Source organism: Coregonus lavaretus (assembly GCF_964263955.1).
Source record: "Coregonus lavaretus genome assembly, contig: HAP1_SCAFFOLD_592, whole genome shotgun sequence".
Taxonomy (NCBI): domain Eukaryota; kingdom Metazoa; phylum Chordata; class Actinopteri; order Salmoniformes; family Salmonidae; genus Coregonus; species Coregonus lavaretus.
The window spans coordinates 1-11,819 of record NW_028162326.1 but is presented as its reverse complement, the minus strand read 5'-3'; positions in this window follow the sequence as shown (position 1 = coordinate 11,819).

The window sequence follows — 11,819 nt, the reverse complement described above, 5'->3', positions numbered from 1 at the left end:
TAATAATTGCAAACTGTTGCATTGATGTTATTAAAATATAAACCTATTGTTTCATAATCCAAAACCCATAAAAAGATGTCTACTTAATCCATCATGCCAACAACAACAACTATCTCCCATCATTCAACGTACCATAAACAGATTATCGTTATCTGAAGTAATGAACCATTTGCATAACACACGGCTTTTTAAACAAACTATATAATGTCATAATAAAATGATCAATTATCAAATATCGTTCCTTATTCAACTATCTAGACATGTTCTTCATTAGTAAATCGTCTCCACAAAGCAATACTACTTAATAACATATTCTCATTCTCCTAAATAGAAATAATTACTTCTATTAAACAATCCAATTCAACATCAAGTCAACCTGTCTCATCAACCAATTAAATTACTTACTTTTTAAACCCTCTACAATATCTATCATACTCTACCGCTAATTTTCCTCATAACGGTACCTCAACAGATGAGACATTAATTTAAAGTTATAGTCAAAACCAATAAAACATCAATTCACCGATATGCAATTTTAATTACTATGTTTTCCCATCTGACATGGATTGGTAGGACAACATCTTTCCTATAATGTTATCAATGAAACCAGTAATTCACGTCAATAGCATCAATGTAAAAGATTAGCTTTCTATCCCTTACTGGATTCGAATCAGGGACCCTCTGCACACATCGACAACAGTCACCCTCGAAGCACCGTTACCCGTCGCTCCACAAAAGCCGCGGCCTTTGCATAGCAACTACTTCCAGTTCATAGAGCAAGTGACGTCACCCAATGAAAACCGCACTAGCTCTCACCGCTAACTAGTTTGCCATTTCCTGCCGATAATATTCAACCTCCTATGACTTCCTACAAAATACGCAATCCTTGTACACCTAACGTAACCCATAATGTCCATTTCAGCGCTCTCACGTTTCAGCAAGCCCCAATGGTTAATACCCGCAGACAAAAATTGAAATTCTTCCATTTTTACTACCAGTCCTAATAAAACACACTTTCAAACAACGTTCTGCATTTACCTCTATCATGGGATTTAAAAACTAACTTAACAACATTAACCATCCTAAATTGCCATAGTAACATCATGTTTAGTTCAGTTTATCAACTAAAATCATAGCCACGCAATGAAACCATCACTCCGCCATTTACAGAATGAATGAGATCTAGTCAACTATCCTTTCTAAGTAGGCTACAAGTAACACCAAACACTTGCTGTAGTTTACCATCATATATTGAAATCATCCATTTATCACGATCCAATGTATTTATAGACATATTCCACCATTCTCACTCATTTAATCTATCAAAACCTTATTCAAATGCCAAAAAAATGTACTATCACGCACTCTTCTCTCCATACTCGTTAACATTTTTACATTTTAGTCATTTAGCAGACGCTCGTATCCCAAGCGACCCACAATTAGTAAGCTCTTACATTGTTATACTTATTCCAGCCCACCTTGGGAATAGAACACACAACCCTGGCGTTGCAAGCACCATTCTCCACCAAACGAGCTACAAGAGTCCTGCTATTTAAACCACACACGCTTCAAATCATACATTCAACATTACCAAACCAAATACTCCGTCGTACCCATTCAATCAACACATCAGCAGTGGAATGTACACTCATAAATGCAGATTGATACTCCTTGCCTTGAAATGATAAATAGATTTCCACCAATAGCGCCATTACAATGATTTCTCATCTGACCCTCTGATACAAAATGAAGTTCCCTCACTGTACTACGTTAGCTCTACCATGATAATTATTTCAATTGAACCCTCTATTTGCTTTGTACAATATTATACATTACGTCTGAAACAACATTACTTATGGTCAGTTTATTCCACTATCACATGATCCAACAACGGTATAAACTTAGAAAACCCATATTTATTACTTTCTTCACCCACGACGCATGTCTACGTTTGAGTGAAAAAATATAATACAGACATGGCACTCTAATTATGATTTTGTCATTACCATTTCCAAATCGTCACAACTCCTTATAGAACGTTAGAAAGTTCTATATATTCACATGAAATAATCCCTTCAGTTAGTTTAACAATCCTCATTCAACCCAAATCAGCCTCTCCTTCATTCTCTCAGCGGAACCAAAAAAAAACAGACTGTAATTTCCAAAGACACTGCCGTTCCTGTCCCAGAAAACTCAGACTCTTCCACTACTTTCTACAATAACATCAAGCTCTATTTACCCCTTATAAATACTCTTCTGAGGATATTTTTTATCACCCATGCAATGTTAGTAACTTTCAGTGTTAGTAATTTAAATACTTGCATCAAATCCACTTCTGATAATGTTTTTTTTTTAAATGTAGTTTGCCTTTAAATGTCATTTTTGGTGCTATGATTCAATATGTTACCTGTCATTGGCTCCATCTCCTAGCCCTTTTGCGTAATTCATCCACAGTACTTATTGTGACAGGGCTTGTATAACACGGTTGAGGCCTTGAACCTCTTCCCGACTAACACTTTGTGATGAATCTTTCACATCAAAGGCCTTAAACCTATTTTATGAACTTTATGGTGATTGTTTCACATCAAAGGCCTTAAACCTATTTTATGAACTTTATTATGATTCTTTCACATCAAAGGCTTTAAACCTATTTTATGAACTTTTTGATGAATATTTCACATCAAAGGCCTCGAACCTATTTTATGAACTTTATGATGAATCTTTCACTTCTGTCATGAACCCTGCGTCCTGAGTCGGTTCCTGCCTATGTTGCCATTTTTTCTGCTCTAAATCTCCTGTTCCTGAAGGTTCTTGAACGCTCCCTGCCTGGTTGCCGGGCGACGTTGCTAGGCGGGAGATCTCCCTATTACCCGCACCTGCATCTCATCAGCGATCTGCACACCTGGTCCTGATCATCACCCTTCATAAGCTCTGACCTGACATCCATTCCCTGCCGGATCGTTAGCCATGAACAGTATGTTTGTCAGCGTATCAGCCTTTGAGTTTCTAGCGTTAGTTTTGTTGTTTTGCACCTTGTTGTCTTGCCGTGTACTTACCTCCGTTTTGTTTCTATCTACAGTCAATCTCCCGGAACCTTCACCCAACCCCTGCCTGGTTGTCGGCGGCTGCCGAGCCATTATTGGATCTGCCACTGCACCTCCACCAACTCATCTCCGCCGCCCGCTCTGTCCCCTGGATTATTCTGCATCGTTTTTTTGAATCTGTTAAATAAATACTCACCTTCGTTTCAACTCACCTTGTCCTGGTCTGCTTCTGGGTTCTGGCTTAGTAAACCGTGACAACATCAAAGGCCTCAAAACTATTTTATGAACTTTATGATGAATCTTTCACATCAAAGGCCTCGAACCTATAGCAAGGATTCAATTTTATAATCTCGTCATGTTGAGGACTCGACCCCCGCATCTTCCTACGTTCGTCTACCAAAGACGTTTATCCCTGAGGACTCGAACCTCGCATCTTTCTACGTTCGTCTACCAAAGACGTTTATCGCTTTTCATAATGATACTACACATCTCTCTATTTCATGAATTCTTCCATGATGATACAACACATCAGAGCTCCATCTATTTTACTTCTATGATGATACTACACATCAGAGCTCCATCTATTTTACTCCTATGATGATACAACACATCAGAGCTTCATCTATTTTACTCCTATGATGATACTACACATCAGAGCTCCATCTATTTTACTCCTATGATGATACAACACATCAGAGCTCCATCTATTTTACTCCTATGATGATACTACACATCAGAGCTTCATCTATTTTACTCCTATGATGATACAACACATCAGAGCTTCATCTATTTTACTCCTATGATGATACTACACATCAGAGTCTCATAACCTAATTTACTCCTATGATGATACTACACATCAGAGCTTCATCTATTTTACTCCTATGATGATACTACACATCAGAGTCTCATAACCTAATTTACTCCTATGATGACACATCACATCAGAGCTTCATCTATTTTACTCCTATGATGATACTACACATCAGAGTCTCATAACCTAATTTACTCCTATGATGATACTACACATCAGAGCTTCATCTATTTTACTTCTATGATGATACAACACATCAGAGTCTCATAACCTAATTTACTCCCATGATGATACTACACATCAGAGCTTCATATATTTTACTCCTATGATGACACATCACATCAGAGCTTCATCTATTTTACTCCTATGATGATACTACACATCAGAGTCTCATAACCTAATTTACTCCTATGATGATACTACACATCAGAGCTTCATCTATTTTACTTCTATGATGGTACAACACATCAGAGTCTCATAACCTAATTTACTCCCATGATGATACTACACATCAGAGCTTCATATATTTTACTCCTATGATGACACATCACATCAGAGCTTCATCTATTTTACTCCTATGATGATACTACACATCAGAGTCTCATAACCTAATTTACTCCCATGATGATACTACATATCAGAGTCTCATAACCTAATTTACTCCCATGATGATGCTACACATCAGAGTCTCATAACCTAATTTACTCCCATGATGATACTACACATCAGAGTCTCTCTTTACCAATTTATGCTAATTACTATAAACACACCTTGTTTTGAATCATAGCATCATGTCATTGTGTAATTTAATATTTCTCCTTACATCCCTTTACATCATTCAACACCACTCATCTATGGAGGACTAAAAGTGCCACAATTAAATAAATAAATACACCATTAAATAATTACTTAAATGTGTCATTAATTAATTCAAATTAGAATTAAATACATAAATGTGTTATTAAATGTGTCATTAATTAATTCAAATACCGATTCATTTTATGTAAAATACATATATAATAATTTCACTATTTACATTTACATTTCATGGTCCTGCGTTGGAGTGCTTCCTGAATTACTTAAAACTGTCAAACTGACCCATCAAAAGTTGGTAGGCGGAACCTAACGCCTGATTGGTTACCCTCTGCATCAAGCCAAGACAAATCAATTCCGGATAATGTCAGCAGGTCCTGCTTCTACATCCTCTGCTAAGTTTAAAATGTCTCTAACCAACTCCCTGGAAAGTTCACGGAGATCCTCCATTGTCTCTATCCAGGTTGGCCTACTCTACTTCAGACCAAAGCAATGGATCAGACTAGATTCGCGTTAGCCCCGCCCACTGACTTTGATGGGTCAGTTTGACAGTTTTAAGTAATTCATGAATCACTGCAATGCAGGATCATGAAATGTAAATGTAAATAGTGAAATAATTATATATGTATTTTACATAAAATGAATCGGTATTTGAATTAATTAATGATACATTTAATTACACATTTATGTATTTAATTATAATTTGAATTAATTAATGACACATTTAAGTAATTATTTAATGGTGTATTTATTTATTTAATTGTGGCACTTTTAGTCCTCCATACTCATCGTCCCCATTTAAAAATATAGCTTTTTACAGTTCGTTAAAGCTCAGCTTTACCACAGATAAGCAGATTTTGACAGAATTCAAAAAATGAAAGTCTGCTTACCTGTTAGTTGAGCTGTGAACAGCATCCTGTTCATTTAGACGCCAATCTGTTATGATGAGTTTCTCAGGTATCAAAGAATCAAGGATGCAAGGATATTCTTAGACATTCTGTGGAGATTTCAAACCAAGTATTTATTGAATCACAAGCTTGTGGGTTCATCTAACAAACGGACATGGCTTTGCCCTTCGTCAGTTGAACTAACTAGACAAAGAAGACCCTCTATCTTATATAGCCTTTTGGTTCTCATTCCTTTCACATACATTTGACAAGTCTCCATGGGCACTCCCTGTCTTTGATGTTCATCACTTTTTACCCCAAGTCAGTATACTAAACATCACTCATGCTATCCTAAACATCACTAATCTACCTTGACATAATGGAATGTAGACTTCATGGCCCCAAACCACTCATCTCTTAACTCTTCCTCTGTCCTCACAACACTGTGGCATGACATCATTATACCATAAAAACATCATATCACAGGTATTCCTTAAAGAGGTAGGGTTTCAAGTGTCTCCGGAAGGTGGTCAGTGACTCCGCTGTCCTGGCGTCGTGGGGGAGCTTGTTCCACCATTGGGGTGCCAGAGCAGCGAATAGCTTTGACTGGGCTGAGCGGGAACTGTGCTTCCGTAGAGGTAGGGGGTCTAGCAGGCCAGAGGTGGATGAATGTAGTGCCCTCGTTTGGGTGTAGGGTCTGATCAGAGCCTGAAGGTCATGGCTGGTCATGGCTCACATCAACACCATTATCCCAGAAACCCTAGACCTACTCTAATTTGCATACCACCCCAAGAGATCCACAGATGTTGCAATCTCTATTGCACTCCACACTGCCCTTTCCCACCTGGACAAAAGGAACACCTACGTGAGAATGCTATTCATTGACTACAGCTCAGCGTTCAACACCATAATGCCTTCAAAGCTCATCACTAAGCTAAGGACCCTGGGACTAAACACCTCTCTCTACAACTGGATCCTGGACTTCCTGACGGGCCACCACCAGGTGGTAAGGTTAGGTAACAACTAGGGGTGTAACGATTCGTTTTAACAACGATTCGATTTGTATCACGATTCGTGGTTGTCGATACGATTCAAGGACGATATTGGTTCATTTAGAACGATACAATCCGAAACGATTCAGTGACTTGAAATCGATTCAGTAACCTTTTAGCCAAAAATTCAACCAGTGTGACTGAAATAAATACCTGGATATTGGACAGTGCAGGTGAAGTTTCCTAGATTCCTGTTTCTTGTAAGGACCGCAATGGTGGCTTGATAATTTCTCGCTCGTCGGCTTCTCCTCTGTCGTCCGCCATGCTATGTTTTGTTGTCTTGGCGCCTTTGCGCTGCTGCTGGCGCGATGACGTCACGGACATGCAGACTGAATCGAGTAATGTTTAAAGCCTTTATCATTAAAAGTGCTAAGAAAAAACATCCATATAAACAGGGGTGCACATAACTTTTTCAGTGAGTTACTCAGGTGAGTACCAGCAGATGGTGTTTGGTACTCACCATATATGTAGCGTGGTCTTAATAAGTGCAGTCTTCTTCACTGTCCTCCTCAGTGCCGCCACCACTGTCCTCCTCAGTGCTGCCATCACTGTCCTCCTCAGTGCTGCCACCACTGTCCTCCTCAGTGCCACCACCACTGTCCTCCTCAGTGCCGCCATCACTGTCCTCCTCAGTGCTGCCACCACTGTCCTCCTCAGTGCCACCACCACTGTCCTCTGCTTCAGCTTCCTGCATGGTAGATGATGAAGATGCTGCAGATGCACCTCCCTGTCCTTGGTTGAGCCTCCGATTAGCTGTCTCCATCCACAGGTCAACAGCAGGCTTTGGGTCAAATGTCTCTGTGGTCTGCTTTGACAGGTGAATGTGCATCAGTGCTGAGTGACGAGCATGTGACAGACAAGATCTGTACTTGGTTTTTATAATGTTGAGATGTGAGAATCCGCTCTCACAAGCTGCACTGCTTAAAGGCAGTGTAAGAGACAGCTTAACCACCTTGTTGATGTTGGAATAAGCATCTGGGTTACTTGTACTTACTATTTGGACCAAGTCATACACAGAAGAGGCTCCCAGGCGTTTTCCTGCCTGCTTTAAGCGCATCCATTCTGTCACAGTGGTATCTTTGTCAAGTTGCAATGTGGCCTCATATTTCTTGAGAATGCTGCAAACTGTTGTGTTTCCAAAACTGTGGAGGTCTTGCATTTCCTGAGGCCATGTTGAAGGATCAAATACTAAGAAACGATCACATGACTTGAGGGAGTCATATCTGATTTCAAACTCTTCAATTAACCCCCTGAGTATTGTCTCTGTCAGCATCAGCATTGGAAACAGTGTGTGCCCTATGGCTTTCACCATCAAGCAGAAGTGTGAACTGTCCAATGGCCACCATGAGTTCATCCTTACATTCTCCAATGGTCAGCTTTTCCTTCTGAAACCTAATGGATGTGGTGTTCAAAATGTTGCAAATGTCAAGCATGTTTGACAGAAAGCACTGAAAACGCTCTGTGCAGATATGCTGCAAGTCACTGTTATCACTCGTAACCAGTTGCATTTTAATGGCTGGCAATAGTCTTGATATTTTTAACAGTGTTTCATGCCTCCATGCAGACCATCTGATATTATGAAACTTTCCCAGTTTCACAAAGGAGATCCCATTTTCTTCACATTGCTTATTCAGTGCAGCAGTTTTTTTTGCTCCACCTTTTTGTAAATAAAACTGCAGCAGCTTGACCACAGAGCGATTAAATGTCTCACAGTAAGGAACGTTGCGATCAGCTGATTTCGCGCAATTCTCCAGTGTGTGTGCGGTGCACAGAATGTGCACAAGGGAGTCTCCAACCGCAGCAAGTTGCCGGAGTTTTGGCACAACGCCGTTGTAGATACCCACGTTGACAGCAGCAGTCTGTGCACACAGCGACCAACTTTGTTGTCCAGTCATCCAAGCCTGTGTCCTGGAAAAGTCTCACAAGTCCGCCTGTTATGGCCTGTGCGGTTCGGTCAGCACCCAATTCAATCAGTCCAATAAAGTCCGAAGTAAACTCTCTGTTGCTGGACACAGACACACTGTAAACGATTTCCTGCTCAGTTTTTGTGATGTCCTCAGATCCATCAAAAAGCAGCCCACAAAAATTCAGCAGACTGCAACTTGGCTCGTAACTCCCCGCTGATGGTGTGAGCGATGCTCTGCATGATCCGTGTGCCCTCTTCACGTGAATGATATGCACCTCCGACATTTACTTCTAGCCGCTTCAGTAAAGGAACATCCTCAGAATAGGAAGACGTGGGACGTGCGTGTTTAGCTTTATGGAAGGCGAGGAGAAAAATATTAAACAGAGCTTGCCGCTGTTCTTCATTCAGCTTGTCTCGCCATCTGGCAAGTGGGCAACTGGACATTTATTCTCGGCTAGCTTGTTTAGCAATGGCTTGCGCTACATTCGTGTGCTCCTTGCTCTTTTCATGTTTGTCAAATAAAGGATGGTTGAAATTCTTTGAGCCTTTATAAAATGCACCTGTTTTGTCTGCTAGATGTGGATTTCAGTGGCAAATCTTGCACCACATTTCAGTGCGCTCATCGTTAGCTTCAAGCCACTGACTTGGCATGACTCCAACACCATCATTAAGTTTGCAGACAACACAACAGCGGTAGGCCTGATCACCAACAACGATGAGACAGCCTATTGGGAGGAGGTCAGAGACCTGGCCGTATGGTCAAGACAAAGTGGTCAAGACAAAGGAGATGATTGTGGACTACAGGAAAAAGAAGAGGACAGAGCACGCCCCCATTCTCATCGACGGGGCTGTAGTGGAGCAGGTTGAGAGCTTCAAGTTCCTTAGTGTCCACATCACCAAGAAACGATCATGGTCCAAACACACCAAGACAGTCGTGAAGAGGGCACAACAAAGCCTATTCCCCCTCAGGAGACTGAATAGATTTGTTCTACAGCTGCACCATCGAGAGCATCCTGACTGGTTGCATCACTGCCTGATATGGCAACTGCTCGGCCTCCGACCGCAAGGCACTACAGAGGGTAGTGCGTACGGCCCAGTACATCACTGGGGCCAAGCTTCCTGCCATCCAGGACCTTTATACCAGGCGATGTCAGAGGAAGGCCCTAAAAATTGTCAAAGACTTCAGCCACCCTAGTCATAGACTGCTCTCTCTGCTACCGCATGGCAAGCGGTACCGGAGTGCCAAGTCTAGGTCCAAAAGGCTTCTTAATAGCTTCTACCCCTAGCCATAAGACTCCTGAACAGCTAATCAAATGGCTACCTGAACTATTTGCATTGTCCCCCTCTTTTACGCTGCTGCTACTCTCTGTTTATTATCTATGCATAGTCACTTTAATGTACATATTACCTCAATTACCTCGACTAACCTGTGCCAACACATTGACTCAGTACAGGTATCCCTTGTATTTAGCCTCGCTCCTGTTATTTTACTGCTGCTCTTTCATTATTTTATTTATTATTATTTTTTACTTAACACTTATTTTTTGTTAAAACTGCGTTGTTGGTTAACGGCTTGTAAGTAAGCATTTCACTGTAATGTCTACACCTGTTGTATTCCGCGCATGTGACAAATACAATTTGGTTTTATTTTATTTTGTTGATATCTAGGCATAGTGTAAATTGTATTGATTGATTCTGTAATTTCTTTCATATAGCCACCTTTAAATTGCCTATTGTCTTCAACTTTGAAGAGATGTATTAACCAACACATTTGAATACTGTATTGCATGTTTTATGTATTTTTCTTTCAATGCCAATAAACCATCATAAAATACGTTTTTTTTCCCGTGACATCGCGTAAAAATGTTATAGGATGTGTATTCATTAGGGAGAAATAGGATTTGCCCGGGGCAAATGATACAACAGGACAAATAAATGTGCTCAGAAATTACGCACTCTGTCCGCAGTAAGGAACTCGTCACCATAGAAATCGAATCTAGATTATAATTCTATACGCGTCACAATGCCCAATAACATACATTCTAATTCCTAATTCTGTGTGTATCACTCAGAGGTTAAGTTATTCACAATCACAACCAACCTACAGTATATCTATAGCAAACGCGCATTCTTCATTCAAGTCAATCAATATTTTTTATTGTTCTCAGTAAGGTAAGTAGGTCTTCCCATAATGAGAATGACCGATATTGCACGCTTTCGACATTTGAGAAAAATAACGTTACTTGGATCATATCGAATCTATTAGATATACAACCAATTTATCGACAATCTAAGATGACTTGCTTCCTCATCATAATTAAGATCTCATTAATCTCATCTGCATTTTCATTGTTTATATTGCATGGTCTTGTTCTATGTAAGGTATAATGTATATTCTTCCCATTTAGATAACTTTTTCCAGCATGAATTAATAAAAGATAGATGTACTGCTGTAGACATATGGTGTTGGGTACTGTGCTCAGTAACCCTCGCTCTTTCTGCAGGGTTTTGGCCAACAACAATTAATAATCAATAAGGCCTCATCACTCTCCATGTAGGAGCAGTAAGTTTTTGCCATGAACCAATTCATATCACTCTCTGATTGCCACATTCTAACTGGTTTAGTCACTAATTGAAGACTCTATTGCAGAAAATGCTCAAGAGGCAATTCTGTATGCTGAAAGCCCAGGGAAGGCTCCCACTGGACCTACCTCTGAGACCAATGAAGGACTGGCTCCTGGCAGGGAAAAGAGTCTTCCTGGAGTAAGTGCAGTGTTCTCAGACTATTTTTAAATACGAAGTACGAAACTTTATACTTCATTTAGGTAACTTGAGTTTATCACATCAGTACACAAGGCCAAATAATAACCTGAATGTATCAAAATATATTAGATGATAGCAATAGTTTGATAGATAGTGTAGACAGACACAGTCTGATACATTTCCATATTCACATGAAGGCGTGAGGCAGAGACATGGAAGAGATGGAGGAAGGTCTCTGTAGCTGAATTGGTGAGGACTATGTAGAGCAAACAGTACACCCACTGTAAAGCACTTCAAATATCAGCAAGCTCATTTTTGTACCCAGAGAAAAACAATAGCTATCAGTTCAAATTCATAATTTTCCCCATCATTTCAATGATGGACCAGTGTCCAGTCTCACCTGGTACATCAACAGTCTTTTAATGACATATTATGTTGTTACATAGACTTGGGATGCAAAGAGGGGCCTGGAATTACAGGAAACAGAGACAGAGAGAGTTATCCTGCTCAGTGGCCAGAGAGTTCAGGATGAATTAAGGA